The following is an 18,565-nucleotide window of genomic DNA, read 5'->3' on the forward strand; positions in this document are numbered from 1 at the left end:
AATACGGTGAAGCTGTAAGAAATGTTAATACTAAGAAAAAAACTGAGGATTTCTCCCCCCGTCAAGCCTCATCAAAGCTATCATAAAATGGCGGGTTGATTCAGCTTCCCCCCCCCCCCGGACCCCCAGCTCTACCAGAAAGAAAGAAAGAGTCCTTCGCTGCAAGGGCTGTCTTGTGACTAGGAAGCGAAGGCTGGGGAGGTGCCCGGCGAGAGCGGGGGGGGGGGGGTTCGTTAGCTATGCGGGGGGGGGGGCCTCCGGCCTCAGCCGACCACGCCGGGCTCGGCATGGGGTCGCCCCGGCCTGGGCAGGCGAGGTGAATTGCAAGGCCCGAGGCGAATGGCCCCCTTATCCATCAGGGGCCCCGCGTGACGACGCTGTTAGCAACTAATTAACAAATACAATTAACCCCGAGATGGCACAAAGGGCGAGGCCCATCAACAAGGCAGACAGAGAAGGGAGAGAAGCCCTCGAGGCAGCCGCGGCCCCTCGCACAAAAGGAAGCGGCTTTGAACACGGTGCGCGGTTTGTGCTGCCAGCCGTAAGGTTTTGGAGGGGGAGGGAGAGCATCAGAATCCGTGCCAACTAATTTATCAAATCATTTGATTGAAATCATTTAATTCCTTATCAAATAAACGAGACTCATTTTCTGCAACAGCGTCTTTCCATTCTCCAGAAACTCTTGCATCTAAAAAGAAGGTGTACAGAACATTTATCTTTCCGAACTACTCCCCAGTGTCTTCCAGTCAGCACGGTGGTCAGTAACTCTCAAAACCAGGAAGAAAGGATATGTATCAGCTGGAAGATTCTGGGAGTTGTAGTCCAAAACGAAACTTTTCCCAAAACTCTCTCTGTGCAGTACTGTAGCAGCATTACAAGTAGCCACAGATTTCAAAGCGGATATGTGCAAAATTATAGGGCAAGATGTCCAAGGAAAACATGCTGTTCCTGGAAATGGCTGGTAGTTGTAGAAAAGGAGGATTGACAACTTTGTTCTTTCCTTATTCCAGTTTTCTATGCCAGCCTTCCTGATTTGTCCACAGTACTTAGCCAGATTTGTTACTACAATTGCTCTGTGAAGGAGTTCTGGCTGAGAGAGGTGAGCTGTATACTCAAACTGAGATATTCTGATTTGGTAAGATTTGAACTCTTTACCAAAGACCAACCTGCATTCCTCTTATGCCATGAGGCTTTTTTGCTTTCTTTACTGAGGTAAACCAAACACATTTTTTTAATGCAAGCAATCATACAGCGTCAAAATGGTATAAAGGTTGTCTTGTGATGAGAAGTTAGATGCCCAGAGGAGAGATAAGAAATTGAGGTTTGTTCTTGACTCAGAGCTTGGTAATTGGAGCCAAAAAGATGGCACATCCCTCCATTCCACCTGTACAAATAGACTGGGAGCTGAATTTTAGTTCAGCTACACTGAGGAAACTGTTTTACTACACAGTTTCAGCTACACAGGAAACTGTCTTATATTAAATCATTGGTCCATTTAGGCTGGCATTGCCAACACTGGCTTGCTTGCTGTTTTCGGCCCTTTCCATCCATCTTTCACTATCTTCCTTTCCCCTTCTATCATCCTTGCCTGTCTTTTCGTGTCTGTCCTAATGCTGTCTTGCTTCCTCTTTATCTCCCATTCTGTTACCTCTAACCCTCCTGTGTTATCTTTGTTGTTGCATTCCTATGTTGTTGCACTGTCAAGTCACCTAATTCATAAAACTGAGTTTTGGACACATGTAAAATTAGCTGTTGTAAAAGTAGGATGCCATAAACAAGTCATTATAAGTTGGGGGTCCACTGTATCATTTAGCATACAAGTACCCCTATCTGCCTCTTCGTCCTCCTAAAATGATAATGATGTGCCATCAAATCAATTCTGACTTATGGCTACCCTTTTCAGAGTTTTCCAGGTTAGAGAATACTCAGAAGTAGTTTACCATTCCCTTCTTCTGGGGCCACCCTGGGACTGTGCAACTTGCCGAAGGTCACCCAGGTTGGGTCTACTTACAGGAGACACAGCAGGGAATCGAATTCCCAACCTGTGGTTTCACAGCCAAATACATTGAGCTATCCAGCCAGCTCTTATTTCTCCTAACCTTACTATTATTACTGCTACTACAACCACTATTTCTAGTTAGTTATGAATTTTGGTTAAATGTGCAGGGATTCACAGATCAGGAGAGCTTCAAGTTCTCCAGATTAGTCCTCTTCCCTTCTCACTAACTGGCACTTACAGTCTCAATAATTCACTCAGACATTAATAGAGAAAATAAAAGGCGTCATTACTCACAAACAGATCAAACAGCAAACTAACAAACATTACTGCTTTCAACAACAGACCTCAACAGACTACTGACAGCCAGCAAACAACAGAGAGGTAAAAAGACACAGAGCAGAGAGGTGGAGCTCTCTTTGAACTCAGAGGCAGAAGAAAACCAACATTTAGGACAGGGCTTGAAAGTGATGCAGAAGCCAGTGTAAGTAAAACAGGAGTGGTAATATCCTGCTGGTCCTAGTTTGTTTGTTTGTTTGTTTGTTTGTTTGTTTGTTTGTTTGTTTATATCCCGCCCATTTGGTATATAGTTAAAAATTCTTGCTGCCATACTTTGCACCAGCTGTAAGAGTATTATTCATGTCAGTTACTTCCAAGTAGAAACATGTTTTAAAGTCTTCTGTTTTCTTTTCTTTTTTTTTCTTTTTTTTTACATCTGCAGCACTGACTTCTGAGTCAGTGTGTTTACAATTAAGGTTTCAGAAAGATATTAAGTTGAATTTGTCTTCCTTTAGATACTCATATATCTATATTTGTTTTTCAGGAAAGAGAAGAAATGAATAAAAGACACAAATATGTTGAATATACTGGTATATACCATCACAAAACAGACATGCAACTGTAGATAGATAAAATGGAAATAAAGTTCCAGTGAACAGACTGAGACTTGACTGCCTCAATAAATATTCTTGGGAATGACTGTCCATGGACTCATAGAAATAATTGTTGGAGTCCTTCCGCCATGCACAGCTTGGAAAAGTTACTTTTTCAGACTACCGCTCCCCAAACTCTCCAGCCAGCAGGTAGTCACACACCTTTCAGTCTTCTATAAAGAGCAGGTGAGGGAGTTCCCTCAGTCCTACAGTTCAGTACTGAATAATAAAAATGTGGAAATGGGTCATTAATAGATCTCTTGTCTTGAAAGGGGAGCTACTCACATACTTGAAAACAGACAGGGTATTTCCACATTAGCTGCTCCCCCAAAACTTTTACATGAGTCAGACAGCTGAAATCTCATAGCAGCTTGCTTCAGAAACAGTGTCAGATTTATCACCCCGTATAACCAGAAAAAAGGTGTGTGGTGGGTTTTGTTTGTTTGTTTGTTTTTTGCACTGTCTCTCCCAGAATCCTACAACCATCATGCCTAAAACAAGGTACAGTATTTTTCGCACCATAAGACACACTTTTTTCCCACAAAACAGGGGGGTGGAAAGTCTGTGCGTCTTATGGAGCGAAGAAAACAAATTATATTTTCCTGTTTTCTTCTCCTAAAAAATTGGTGCGTCTTATGGAAAGGTGCGTCTTATGGAGCGAAAAATATGGTAACTCCTCCCATCTCTGCCCATAACAGCGTGAGCTCCAACTGTATTCCTAAGAAAAGTAGAAGTTGGAAATATTGAACAAAATAATATTCAAACTCTTTTGATTTCCCCACATTTACATATGTTATAATTTAGTATTTGATAATATCTTGAGATCCAGCTGCAACTTATTTTTGTAGTTCTGTTTTGTTGCCTTCAAATTAAATACACACATGGACTTCTATTCATTGCTGCCAAGTAGGTGCACAACAGAATAGACAAGCTAAGTGGCTGCTTCAGTGCCACCTCAAAACCCTTTTTGTATACCTTGGCATTTTAATCGGGGTTTTTTTTTTGTCTGTTCCATTTTATTTGCTGTCTCAGATGCGTATATAAAAGTGTATTTTTTTTTCCAATGATGTGGTTTTAGTGTTTTTACAGTAGGTATTATCTAATCAAATATGTAAAGCAGCCCGGTGTTAGCGAAACTAAAGAAGGGTTGGGAATTTTCAGGAGTATGTACCTGCATACATTTACAGTGGTGCCTCGCTTGATGATGTTAATTTGTTCCAGTGAAATCGCTGTAGAACGAAAACGTTGTAAAGCAAAATTAAAAAGCCCACTGAAATGCATTGAAAACCGTTCAATGGGTTCCAATGGGCTGAATACCTGAGCATCCAGCGAAGATCCTCCATAGGGCAGCCATTTTTGGGTGCCTGTCTTGCGAAAAATGCCTCCTAAATACAGCAGGAAGCCATTTTGAGCAGCCGGTGGCCATTTTGAAACCCCGATGATCAGCTGGTTTGATCGTCGTAATGTGAAGAATCGGTTCCCGAAGCAGGGAACCGATTGTCGCAAAACGAAAAAAACCCAATAAAAATTGTTTTGCGATCGCAATTGGGAATCTAACATCGTTGTGAAGCAGATTCGTTGTTATATGGGGTAATCATTAAGCGGGGCACGACTGTATATCCCATTTTTCCTTCAAGATTCTCCACATGGTATACATGGTTCTATCCAACGTTGCGGCATAATAATAATAATAATAATAATAATAATAATAATAATAATAATAATAATAATAATAATAATAATAATAATAATAATAATAATAATAATAATAATAATAATAATAATAATAATAATAATAATAATAATAATAATGGTGGTGGTGGTGGTAGTGGTGGTGGTGGTAGTAGTAGTAGTAGTAGTATCCCCACAATAACCCTGTCATATAGTTTAGGCTAAAAAGAGTATGAGTGGGCCAAAGTCTGAACCTTATCCCAGTCATTGGACCACATATTGTATCAGTCTAATATGGAGAGATGTGGCTATATCCATGTGCGCCCACATGTGTGTGTGTGTGTGTGTGTGTGTGTGTGTGTGTGTGTGTTGGAGGGAAGAGGAAGACTAGAACCTTATCACAGCTTGTTTTTGGTAGGATTTACATTTAATCCAAAACTCCCAAGTCATACTGAAATTTAAGAGACACACTGAAAATGCCAAAGTGAATCTGAATCTGAACTCCCATAAAAAATATGTTCCTGATTTAAATGTAATATTCTTTTAATTGGACGGCATGTAAACCATGAAGCAGTAATTAAAAGAGGGTGGGAATCCAGGAGATATCTTGCAGAGAGAAGCTGAAAAGAGAACAGGCAGTTCCATCCAAGACCCTCGGGGTTTTCTCCCTCTCAGCCTTTTATAACTTTAATAACTTCAAGTCCCCCAATAGTTCAAATTTTTTAGGAAGCACTCATATGCTATAGACTCAATATGCTACGTATTAATTGGACAAACATAATGGTTTTAAATTACACATAAATATAACACTATAAAGAGATTGCAGGTCTTCCCATTCCTCAGGTTTGCAACACTGCATAAAATAGACAGTGGTTTTGCATATAATATTTTCAACCAGATAGTTAACTGTTGCTCACCCTGAAAGTTTTAGCACTTAGAATAAAACTGGTTGGGATTTCTGACAGATTGCTTTCTTCTGTAGTCTGCCTGTTTTGAACCTCTAGTTATTTCTACTGAAATATGAAAACATTTTGCTAATTTCTTCAAAAGAGAACTGAAACAACACTCTCCCTCATTTATACCAAAGATAAATACAGCTATTCTTAACATAGGAAAGGACCATGGTGTTGCCTCTATTAAAGATGAAGGAACCTCTTTAGAAAAAGGTGGAAACGCCTACTCAAGAGTTAGTTTGCTGAATATGGCTAGGATTCCAGTCAGATTTTTAAGACTTAAATACACAAAGCCCGGGGTTTAGGTGGATCCATCCATCTATTTTTCTCACACATTTGAATATTTTAAATCTCAAGTTCCTTTCATCTCAAATGTGAAGAAATCTACAAGATTAACTCAAATGAAGTTTTCACCTATTCCTGCTCTTAGAGAATTAGAAGTTTGAGAGAAACAGCTGTCAACTCCACATCAATGCCTCAGAATGAGCGTTCAGTGTGAAATATTGAAAAATCAGTTGTACAACTGAAGCCTGAAACCAAATGTTAAGGATGAATTGGTGCCTTGTATGGGTAATGGGTAAGAAGCTCAGAACGAGGACAGTAAATGAGCAAAATTTCCCACTATGCCTATCAGGAGAAGAGCCAGTTTCTGTGACCTAGGTAAGTCACACAGTCTCTGAGAGTACCCAGGAGCAGGGAGTGATAAACCACTTCTAAGAATGATAAATGACTTCTGTGTCATCTCTACTGGAGTTTTATTTACAACTTTGCATGGTGTATGTAGTGACTGGGTGGAACATTTCTATGCTGGGGTGATTGTCTGTTTATCCAGCACTAACAAATAATTCCTTCCAGCTTTTGAATTCAAAGAGTATTATTTCCCTCTTTCATCAATTGGTGGCAGTTTGCTGCTGTTGATCTGTTCGGATGGTTGCTAGTATATGTACAGTAAAGAAAGCAATATATACAAGTCTGTAATTTCAAGCAACTGTAAGTAATATTTTTTCATACAAATGTCTTGACGTTGTTGAGAATTAAGTGCCAGTTACTGAGAAAAGGGTTAGATGTCTCTGTGGATCTCTATACTTCTACTGTGTCGCAAAAGAGAATTTTACTACAAATTCAAAACTCTGCAACACTGGAGAAGTTACACATTCTTTGGAGGTTTCAGTTATTTTTAATAAATGCATTAGATATTCAGCTGATCCCGATAAATCTGCCTGCAAATAAAAATCCTGAATTCTTACTTGATTTCTGTGGGAAGTTCTCACTTATATCCCTGCAATCCTGACCATAACTGAACAGACTTTAAATAATATTTTCAAAATATTATAACCTATCACTGTGAACTAGAAAGCGTTATGCAGACAAAGAGATGGGGTGTGTTTTTTTTGTATGTATTTCTTTCTCCCTTTCCAGTTATTGCTCCCACTGCTTTAGTAATTTTCTTTCTCTCAGTCTGTCAACATTCTGTGCCATTAACTTCATATAGACTATTTGGGGCCTCCCCTCACATTATTTTATTTTCCTAAAGATTTGTATACTTCTGCAGTCATCCTGGTTTCCTCAAGCCTCCTTTGAATACGTACTTCCTTTGAGTGTGAATATTGTTGTTTTGGCTACATGCTAGCTTTTCCCCAAGTTCAAAAAATAGAATAAAAATATTGATGGCAATGATGAGTAATATTGGATCAAGCTTTAGTTGCAAGGTCTTAAGGAATATCAATCCATTAAAAACAGAATGTATACCCTATCTCCATCAAACGAAACAATTTTAAAAAACAACCCAATATGTTATTCATTATCTATAACATTTCTACCTAAAGTTTTGCTGCTAAACATTCTGATGGGAGTTTTGATGGAACTGCATTATTTAACAAGAATGATTAAAGGTAAAGGTAAAGGTAAAGGTAAAGGTAAAGGTTCCCCTTGACAATTTTTTGTCCAGTCGTGTTCGACTCTAGGGGGCGGTGCTCATCCCCGTTTCCAAGCCATAGAGCCAGCGTTTGTCCAAAGACAAGTTTCCGTGGTCACATGGCCAGTGCGACTTAGACACGGAACGCTGTTACCTTCCCACCGAGGTGGTCCCTATTTATCTACTTGCATTTGCATGCTTTCGAACCGCTAGGTTGGCGGGAGCTGGGACAAGCGACGGGCGCTCACTCCGTTGCTTGGATTCGATCTTACGACTGCTTGGTCTTCTGACCTTGCAGCACAGGCTTCTGTGGTTTAGCCCACAGCGCCACCACGTCCCAGTCAAGAATGAAGTTGCTCCAAATGTGATGTGGTTTGTGTCTCTTCATGAAAATAATTTATAATCTACCATACAGGCTAATCCCGCACTTACTTACTCCAAGGTCAGTCTCACCGTGTTTACTGGCACTAGTTAAATATGCATTTAGTTCTTACAGGTTGATGGACACTAGAAGATCATGGTGATGATTAATTGGGAATCTAACATTTTATACTGCAACTCCCAGAATCCACCAGAAAGCATTCATTTGTGATTACTTATGCTACTACTACCAGGAGTATGATTTCCAAGTAATGGTGATTACTCAATAGATCACACAGCTTTAAGCCATATTTTTGTACTATGAGTGTGCATCAATGAATGTTGTTCATTCGTGTGATGAGAAGGATCTTTGTCTAAGACTCCAGAAAGCTGCTTGTAGTCACAGTAGACAACAGTGTACTAGATAGCCAAAGGGCAAAGGGCAAAATAGGAATGGAAAAACCTGTCATTTTTGCTTTTTCTTGTGTTTCTAACTGTTAATGACTAAAGTTCTTTGTACTGCAGATCTGAAGATTTATGAGTTTGGATAAATTCTTCCAAAGCAAACCAAAATGAAATTCTCCCTCATTTGCACAAAATAAATTCAGTAAGCACAGCAGTCCCCAAGCATAGGGGACTATGTTGTTGCTGCTTACCATATGGTGTTGCTGCTTACCATATATGTGTTAGAGATGAAGATCATCTCAGAAAAGAGAAGTGGCAACTTTAAGGCAACATGGAGATTGCTAAATAGGGCAAGATTCAAACCCAGTATTCTAAGCACTCAAGGCTCAAGGCTCTGAAAAACAAATCTGAACATTCTGATTTCTTCCTTATTTAATTAAAAAAAAACACATTCCAAATCTCTTTCCACCCTAGCGATTTGCAAATGTTGCCAAATGCTAATAAAAAAATTGAATGGAATGAAATTTCCATCTATCCCTATGGCTATATCAACAGACCTGGTCTAAGGCATTTTCCTATGTTTCAGGAGAGAAAATGGAAAAAAAAAGATTTTTTTTGCTGGTAAAAAGTGGAGCGAGGGGACAAAGGACAAAATATTTTAGCATCTTTTTCTTTGTCTTGAGTTTTGCAAAAGCTCACCCTAATACCAATTTGTTGGTCTTTAAGATGCCACAATATTTTGTGCTTTTCCCCTCCCTTTTCTTTCACCACCAACAAACTAGAATATATATATTTTCAGCATAGATAATATCCATGTTACAGTGCTGGAAAATCCAAACATTTTTGTGACATACTGTACATACTGCACAACAACACCTTTATAATCTTATTAAACCTGTTCCTTGAGGCAAGTCAAAGCAACATATGGTGTTCTGCTTCTGATGTTTGGAAGTCACTGGTGTGAACAAAGACCAGTCTATCATCCTCTTCGAGGTAGAGTAGCCTTTTTCACGGTTATAATTCCCCATGATTGCTGGCATTGTTTCCAGACACCTAACAGCTATTTACAATCCTTCACATCTTCATCACAGAGCCCATTTAGAAGTGGATTAGCGGCCTTCACACATAAGCAAAGGAAAACCTCCCATCAAGCTTACAATGGGGGACTCTCCCCCTCTGAGATTGCTGATCAGATAATGGAGCCCAGCCTGCCTTGTTGAAAGGGCCTTGTTTAGCCAGGGACTTTGCATCACAATTTTACCTGAGGTGGTTCTGGAGTTTGGGAATGTCAATAGACCAGAGGAAAGTCAGAAAAGGCCAGAATGGGAGGCTGGAGAGTGTTTTAAAGACCACATGCTGGTAGGAAAATTGAGCTGTTAATTGAGTTTGCCATAATTAAGAGCTGCTTTATTGGAGAAGTATCCTCCAGAGCCCCATCCTTTCTAGTCAGGTGAGAACATGGAGGGGTGCAGTCCAACACTACAGATATAAATCCTTGTTTGTCTTATTCTCATGTGGGCGAATAAGAACCTGTAAAATGTTTCTCTTCCCTTTTGAGACAGCAGGATCATAACCTGAGCAAGATCTTGTTTTCTCAATGAGTGCGTTCATGTTTGCAAGAATAATTTTTATAGGAATTGTGGAACTGCATAAAACTGCAATACCTACTACCCTGCTGCAGAGACTTTTAAGTAGAAGCACCAAATGAGATATCTGAATTGTTCTGATCAATCTGAAGGTTATTCTGGGCTTGTTGTATGGATATGCTTTACTCCAGAGAGACGTTTTGTGCGAATTGGGGAAAACTTGACCCGAAAAGAGAGACAGAAAAACTCCTTGTGTTGTTCCTGCACAGGAGCAATGTCTTTTGCAGACGCTACCAGTTTCTCAACAGACTGTGTCAATCTGTTGAGACAGCCTAACTTGGTGAGAATGAATCATTTATGAGCATTTTTCACATCTACAACATCTGGAGGACACTAGGTTAGGAAAGACCAGATCAAAGGAAAGATCTGTCTAATCAGCTATTGGCATCCAGCAGTCACTGACCTACCACCTCTGGAAATCAAACAGCAATAAAGTACAGTGACAAGATCGGCTTCTGTTTTTGTCTCACCAGTATTGGTTGATAGGGTGGCTGTGCACATACCATCAAAAAGTAAGTGCCTCAAGTAAAAAAGAACAAGAGGACACAAATTTATCTAAACTGTTCATATCTTAACGGAGCATTTTTTTAAAACTACAAACCGTAATTTTAGTAGATATACAACTGTCCATAGCAGAGAAGACTATAACTAGGTGACCATGTGCTTGCTCAGTCTGCTCTTCAGCTGCTAATTGCTGATGGGAAACTCCACAATCTCCATTCCTACATTTGTTTTTAAACTGGTCCTGGGCTAGACAGGCCTTGAAAGAGAGGACACATTCAAACATTCAGGTTCAATCTGCAGACTGCGGATGCTATGTTGGCTAAGTTGGAAAGGATATCTTACTTTTTATATTTGGATTTGATTTACGGAAAAACATGGGGAGACAGAAAGGATTTTAGATCCACAGGTTCAACCACCTAATTATCCTCAGTTTTAGTCAAATCTTGGTGCTCACCCCTGTAACTTACCCCTAGCTCAGGGTATAGTAGGCATCCTTCAGTCTCGAGAGACTATGGTAATGGAGGACTTGGAACAGCATTTTATCCATACCTTACAATGGAATAAGTTTACCGACAATGCCATTAAATGCCATCACCCCTTGCGCTTCACTGAGCACAATATCCAGGCTAATGTATTAGATTGACTCTCTCACTGCAATGCTTTTGGGCAAACCATTTCATACTTTAATTATATACTTTTAGAAATCGATGTGTTCCCATTTTTTTCAGTTGTGTGCCTATGGACAGAAGGTTTACTTGGAGTCTTCCCAAGTCTTAAAGTTTTCAGAAAAAGGAGAGGGGTAAAGAAGAAAAAGCAAGAGGGAGAATGTAGGTGCTATTCAGTCTGCAATTTGGACATTGCTGATTTTTAAAGAAGTGAAAGGTCAGTAGCCAGTATTAGCACCAGGTTCGTTCCCAGCGGAAGAAACACACATGGCCTCTTTTACACATAAACACTAATTAAACTTGACCAAAGTAAGACCCCAGCTTTCTCTCAGCGCCTCTATTTTCATGTTAGAAGACACCCGCTACTAGTAGATGTTATCGTAACTCTAGTTTAGACATCAAAGATGTGTCTTCCTGATGAACTCTTTCAAACCCTAGAGTGAAACATAAGTGAAATCATAAGACGTGCTGGGAAACATTTACAGCTAGGTTTTAATTTATATAGAGATATATAGATATGTCCACCTTCTAATTACTGTATACAGCTTTAGTGTGGGGAACATTAAAATGAATACATACATACAGTGGGGTCTTGACTTAAGTTCTCTAATCCGTATTGGAAGGCGGTTCTCAAGTCAAAAAGTTCTCAGGTCAAATCTGCATTTCCCATAGGAATGCATTGAGAACCATTTGATCCGTATGTGCTCTTTTCCGTCCATAGAAACTAATGTGAAGCTGCTATTCCACCTTCAACCACTAAAGGGGGATATTTTGTTTCTTTTTTTTTCTTAGGTCAAGAAAGGTTCAGGGAAGGCAGGGAAAATACAGTCCAGGCAGGACAGTACCAGGCAGTCTGAAGACTGTCTCCCAATCCACTCTCTAAACGCTGGGAGGAGTGAGGAAGCAGACAGGCACCCTTTTCACTGGCCAATAGTTAACGGAAAGTTCAAATTTTGCACTTTCCCTGCCTCCCACGTGTTTTTTTTCAGTTCTTAACTCAAATCTAAGTATGTAAGTCAAGTCAATATTTTCCTGTGAGAGCGGTTCTTAAGTCAAAATGTTCTTAACTCAAGCCGTTCTTAAGTCAAGACCCCACTGTATTCCCTGTTGTGATATTGCATAGTTGGTACATTCTGAAGAGAAGAATCACATGACTGTGAAATAAGACTAAATGTATTGATTAGCAAGAATACTGGGTGTACTTTTTTTAAGTGATTAAATTATGGCCAGTTACAGTCTCTGATTTTTCTCTGTTTTTGAGAGGCTCTGCATATTAGTCAAAAAACATATTTTGCAAATTTGGTAGAGATGACTTAGAGTTTAATGTGGCAACTGCTAGATTTTTTTGGCATTGGCATTGTAAGCAGGTCCTATTATAGTGGCCATGTGACCTACTTTATAGGGAACAGTCCTCTCTTCAAAGAGGTCCTCCTACTCAAGAACTGCCCAGTTTCAGGGGGGAAAACGGGGAGGAGGGACCTTATAAAGTTGCCCCTTCCTTGCCTAGTGAGAGGTGCCATATGTCTTTTGCCTCTTGCTTACTGACAAACCCAAAGTGGGGAAACAGCACCTGATGCGTGAAGACAAAAAGAGGACCACAATTTGCCCAAATCAGTTACTTTTAGTATCATTTAAGCTTAGACTGGACTGGATCTTTTTCTTTCCCTTTCTTGCCTGCTTAGTCAGACAGTAGGCCACACCATAATATGGCAGGACTGGGGAACCAAATTCCAAACACTGTGGCCTGGTAATATAATAGGCACCAACGAATCTCTTTCTTGACGAGTGAATTCACGTATGTTGGAACTACCTCTACCCCTCCTCTTCTGCTTGCATCTGGGCACTGAAGACTCAGTACATCAAGAAAGGGGCCATCTTATAGGAACGCGGGAAGCACAGAACATTTCGTGCATAGAAAATGTGCACAGTCTGGGTGCACAGAAGGACAGGCAACTGTGGTAAGGCATGTGTGCAACACTCACAGGAACATGAATGTGGTTTATTCATAGTGTGAAACAGAAGGTTGGGCATGTGTCTCCTTTTAGAGGATAGTCCTCTATTTCGAGGCATTATCTACTACAGATGTGGGCTAAGTGTAGCCATCTAGTTGTTGTTGGGTTGTGACTCCCACGCTTTCTTACCCCTGCTCTATTGGAAGGGCTGTTCACTGGTTTAAAGATCAAGGACCAATAGAAAGGAGAACAATTACTGCAAAGTTGCCATCAACAGTTTTGCACCTGAAAAACCAACAGAGCAGATAGGCCACCAGATCTCCATCCTCCCCTCTCTTCCATGAGATGCACTGTGTTTCTATTTAAATTCAATCCATCGTTCTTATATTTGCATTTTAGTGAGGAGGAGGAGACAATCTGGAGTGGGTAGGTAATGGGGTAGGTAATGTGGTGAGGCTGGATAGAGACCCCTTTCTTAGGTTATGTTAAGTTCCTTATGAAACAGGATGAAACATTGCTCCAGTATTACTGTTGGCTGATAATTATCATGCACTATTTTTCAAGCAGAGGCTTGACTCTGGCAGAACTCACATAAAACATTACTTATTTATCACAAAAATAAACTGCTCTACATTTCAGGGGGGAAAAGAAATTCTGCGTGGTATCCAGACAAAACAAAGTACTGAGAAAACAATATTTAAATGATTTAAAATATCAGAATACTTACATAAGAAAAATTCTGGCTGATAATTCATTCAGGGAAAGCTTATTTGAATCAAACACCTTAAGCCAGGACTGTGCACTGTGCATTGGACTGTGATTTCCATCTGCATATTATGAGGAAAGCTCAGAACTGAAATCAACCAACATTTGTAGGGCTACAGGTTGCCTATTCATGTTTTAAACAAATATTAAAAACAAAGAAAAGCAACCTGACACTAGCAAGTAGTGGACATCAACAGAGGGACAAGTTTCATTTTTGGACTACATCTCCCAGAATACTCTGACTGTCCTGACACACCATCATCCATTTAATGTCCTGAATCCTGCAGAGAGCAAAACTAACACATGAAATGAATGGGCAAGACATCAAAATAGTACACAAACCTGTGTCCCTATTTTTTATGATGTTTTTCTTCTTTTCTTTCAAGTTGTCACCCTACCTTCAAAGTCTAATGCTCCATTCTCTACAGTTCTACATCAACTGCATAAATAAATGACATTTGTCCGATTGTATCAGTAGTCATTGTATTTTGAACCAAACACAATGTCCAAGAGTTATTTTCCAATACATTAAAATGGACCACCTGTTTTGTTATTGGTTTCCTTTTTCTATATTAGATGCCCATCTGAAAAATCAGTGTTCTTCATTAGATGAATCCCCAACATACTTCACAAAATCCATCACTCATTTCAATCTGGAAGATGACCCATCTGGAACACTTTGATGTTTAAGTGGTAAATTTTCAGAAGACAGAAAACACAAGTCATGTTTCCTATTATGAACCCTGTTCTGGAGCTGGGGCTGATTAATGCTTTAGCTTTACCTTCTGCTCAAAGGACAGAGAAGGCTGCTTTTGTTGTTTTGTCGTTAAGTCGTGTCCCACTCTTCGTGACCCCATGGACAAGAGCAGGCCAGGCCCTCCTGTCTTCCACTGCCTCCCGGAGTTGGGTCAAATTCATGTTGGTAGCTTCGATGCTAATTCAAAATCAGGAGTGCATTTATAGCAGCTTTCTTGAGTGACTTAATTACACTAGTGGGGGGGGGGGAAGAGAGCATCAAGGCTTTATAAACAAAGCTACTGGCTGGTGCTAACAGAGAGTAGCAAACATGTTTCCTAATACATCAGGAATCTGTGTTTGTCCCTACGTGGGCTAGATTTAGGAGAGGAAAAACAACAATTGTCTCTGTGTTATCAAAATTCAAAGCCAAGAATTTTCTTGTCTTCTGTCCTTCCCAAAGTAAATTAGACAAAAGTTAATGGTCAAAAGCCTTTTGTTTTGCTTAATAAATTGCACCATAGTAGCTCCATTAAATCAATGGGGATTTGGTGACTCAACTCTACTGTAAGTTCCATTGATTCAAATAGGCCTACTCTAACTGCATATCACAATGCTAAAGTAAGTCGCAGTTAGAATAGGCTCATTTGAATCAATGAAACTTATGGAGAAGTTGACTCCCCAAACCCCCATTGACTCAATGGTTCTACCCTAGTGTGATTTGCTAGCCTGAAGCAACAGGATTTGGGCCATTGTTTGAGGCCCTGGTCAAACAAGGGAAGTGTTTTCTAGGTCTTCCAGTACCTTCCATACCTCTGTTGTACTGAACTGTGGTCACATGGTTTATATCCCAGGATGAGCGTCCCAAGAACTTTTAGCAGTACTGTGTGATAAGTGGGACGAGAGCATAGAAGGTCTTGTCGGAGTGCCATCCCCAACTAAGACATCCCAAGAGGTACAGACCACTCCGCCGCCAACTCCTCCAAGATAGATACACAGGAGATAGAAACCCGGGAGCTGGAAACGAATCTACAGGGTCTGACTGTGGCAACGCAAACCGAATAGGGATTGGCGGGAAAAGAGAAGGGGAGGTCCGTAATGGAGGCGGGAATGGGGATTATAAATAGGGACCACGACAACATACCAGGAGGTTGGGAACTCATCTGGGTGGAAGACCCATGGGCGGGGAAATGCGAAAACGTAAAGGTACCCTGGGAAGAAGCAGATTACCGCCGTAGACGGGGACTACCCTAGAGGCCATTGTACTGGGGTGAATCCGAGGTGTGGGAGTGGAGGAGATGACTGAGAGAGGAGAAAGAGGTGGTGGCGAGGGAAGCCAAGGCACGTCGGGCATGGCGAGTGGAGGAGGCATGGAGGATGATGCACCTCTGGGACAGTGAGAACACTTTACGGGATAGGGAGACCTGATATGGAGAGAAGACAGAGACGATGAGACACTACCGCTATTGAGGGAAGAAGGAACTGAGGTCGAAGTTCCCAGTTATGACCCCTTTGTTCCAGGACCTTGGGAAGTTAAATCCCTGAACCCTTTTGACTCTGAGCTATTGTTGCCCTTGTGAGGCCCATTGGCATCGCAAGAAAAGTTACAAAATGACCCATTGAGAGATGTTATGAAATTGACGAGAGAATTAAACACAAGTTTGAATGTTGGATTAAAGATGACTCCTGGTTTATTTGAGCAAAAGTTGGAGGCTAATAGCGAACCCTCACATACTGATTTATTTCCTCCTAATTTAATTGTTTTGTCTGGCTACACCTTGGTACCAGATTATTTTCTCTCTTACTTCAAGGGGCAATTTAGCCTCTAGATTTTTATATATATATTAATACATCAGTATATCAGAAACAAGTCTCCCTCTAAGGTGCATGACTTGACTCTGTCCCCCCTCCACACAGCTTTCCTCCTCCCCCATGCACCCACAGCTATCGTTTCCAGCTCCTTTCATTCTTGTAGCATTGGAACTCCATGGGGGGCAGGACTCAAACACAGGAGGTGGAAATTATCTGATCAATGTTCCCTATCAGAAGGTGTTTCTGTTTAGGAAAGTATCCCTGTGTTGCATTGGCTGCTCCTGCAGAAATGCATTGCACACAATAGACTTGGAATATCAATGCAGCAGTACTGGTGGTCACCCCGCCCTCCGGTGACATTGGTACATCAATTTTTGAATGGATATTCCCACAGGAAAGAAAAAATTATTACTTGCCAATAATGTAATGGTGACACACACACCCCAGTGACATACTTTTACCAACGTATTGATGTATTGGACACAGTTTTAAAAATACTGTGCACGGTGTAATAATGGTGGGCACCTTCCTGGCTTCGATTCTGAAAAGAAGCAGGACAGGTCGTACACACAGGCAATCCTGGTACAACAAAGGTACAAAATAACACAACCCTCCTGGCCATGGGGAAATATTCCCCCAGTTACACAACTAGGCAGGAAAATGTCCCTGCATTGTGTGACCAGGAAAAAAAACAACCAATAAATCTGGTGGATAACTACATAACATTTCCCTCACGTGACCAGGGACTTATTCCCTGAAAAAAATGATTTGCAATATATGGAAGATACAGTAACAAGTGATGGCTGGTAGTTTTTCTTTGCCCAGCGCTAGCCTTTTATCTTAACATTCCCATTAGAAAAACCTGAAATGATCAATGGTGGACACACATTCTTCACTTGCTCCCATTCCATTAATTTTTAAAAAATTTGATCCTAACATTTTCAATCACTTTCACTATGTTAAAAGCCATGAGAATCAAATGTGGAGGGAAAGAACATGAGACACATCTAAACATGATGAACTTTGTACAGTATATAACTTGCTGCTTGGAAATGGCTTCCCAAACCATCTTCATCTAACAGGACTGAAAGCACACTTTGAAAAAGTTACTTTTAAAAAACAGTGTCCACAATTCGAAACCAGCATCACAAGGAAAAGGACACTGATCTGAATAAAGCTTGCATATACTCATGGTTGTTGTGGGTTTTTCGGGCTCTTTGGCCGTGTTCTGAGGGTTGTTCTTCCTAACATTTTGGCAGTCTCTGTGGCCGGCATCTTCAGAGGACAGCACTCTGTGTTCTGCTGTCCTCTGAAGATGTCGGCCACAGAGACTGGCGAAACGTTAGGAAGAACAACCCTCAGAACACGGCCCAAGAGCCCGAAAAACCCACAACAACCATTAGATCCCGGCCATGAAAACCTTTGCAAATACCTTGCATATACTCATTTATATGTATAGAAGAAACGTATTGAGAAGAATTATTAGAATCTGAATAGAAATATAACACAACAGGTCTTATAGCCACCCAGTGTATCTTCTTTCATTCTCTGAAACCTTCTCTCCCTGTCCCAGAATATTGACTTCTTTCATTGGAAGGCAGACTATTTTCAAATTCAAATTCCATTCCACCTTCTTTTCATTTCCAGATCTTTCAGGAAAGATTTCAGGTTTTCCAAAAACTCCTTTGCCTCAAAATGTGTCTGTTAAAGAACAATAGATGTTTAAGAACAATCTCCCTAAAAACCACCAAACAGTGGCATTTTAATCCAGAGGTGTCGGTGACATTATGGGAAACTACCAGTGTGACTGAAGCTTGAGGAAGGATTTCAGGGAGGTGCTGATCTGGCCAGTGCAGGAAATGCGTGATGCTTGTTACAGTTCTCTGACCCAAACCTGAGGATACTAAATGTGGACGACTCTTTATGAGATCACTCAATCTGGAGAGAATTATAAAGCATCTAAACATAGGTTAATCATTTGGACAAAGCGGCATAGGTTATAAAAGAATAAATCTTGCCTATGTAACCTTTTGTAGCCCTTGAAGTTAATAAAATAGAGGCCAGATGAGAACCAAGGGATGTTATTTATTTAAACATTGAGAAAGCTTGGGATAGATCTGCTTCACAAGAGATTGTTAAGGAAATTTGGTCACTCGCAGAGAGTGAGAGGTAAAGAGCTGTCATAGAATCAAATCTACTTATAATTACTGTGGAATAAATGACCAGTTCTTGGGACTGAAAAAGATTAATTGCC

At 40.4% G+C, this 18,565-nt stretch overlaps 1 long non-coding RNA gene across 2 annotated transcripts; it reads left to right on the forward strand.

Moving 5' to 3' along the window:
- Positions 1 to 251: 251 nt before the first annotated feature.
- LOC144585767 (uncharacterized) lies at positions 252 to 15,816 on the forward strand. Of its 2 annotated transcripts, none has more exons than XR_013540312.1 (3): positions 252 to 518; positions 2,342 to 2,480; positions 2,820 to 15,816. It is a non-coding gene; the product is annotated as an uncharacterized LOC144585767 (long non-coding RNA). The 2 variants fall into 2 exon arrangements; XR_013540311.1 differs by lacking the exon at positions 252 to 518 and adding an exon at positions 536 to 1,099.
- Positions 15,817 to 18,565: the final 2,749 nt, after the last annotated feature.

This window comes from Pogona vitticeps, chromosome 1, assembly GCF_051106095.1.
Source record: "Pogona vitticeps strain Pit_001003342236 chromosome 1, PviZW2.1, whole genome shotgun sequence".
NCBI lineage: Eukaryota > Metazoa > Chordata > Lepidosauria > Squamata > Agamidae > Pogona > Pogona vitticeps.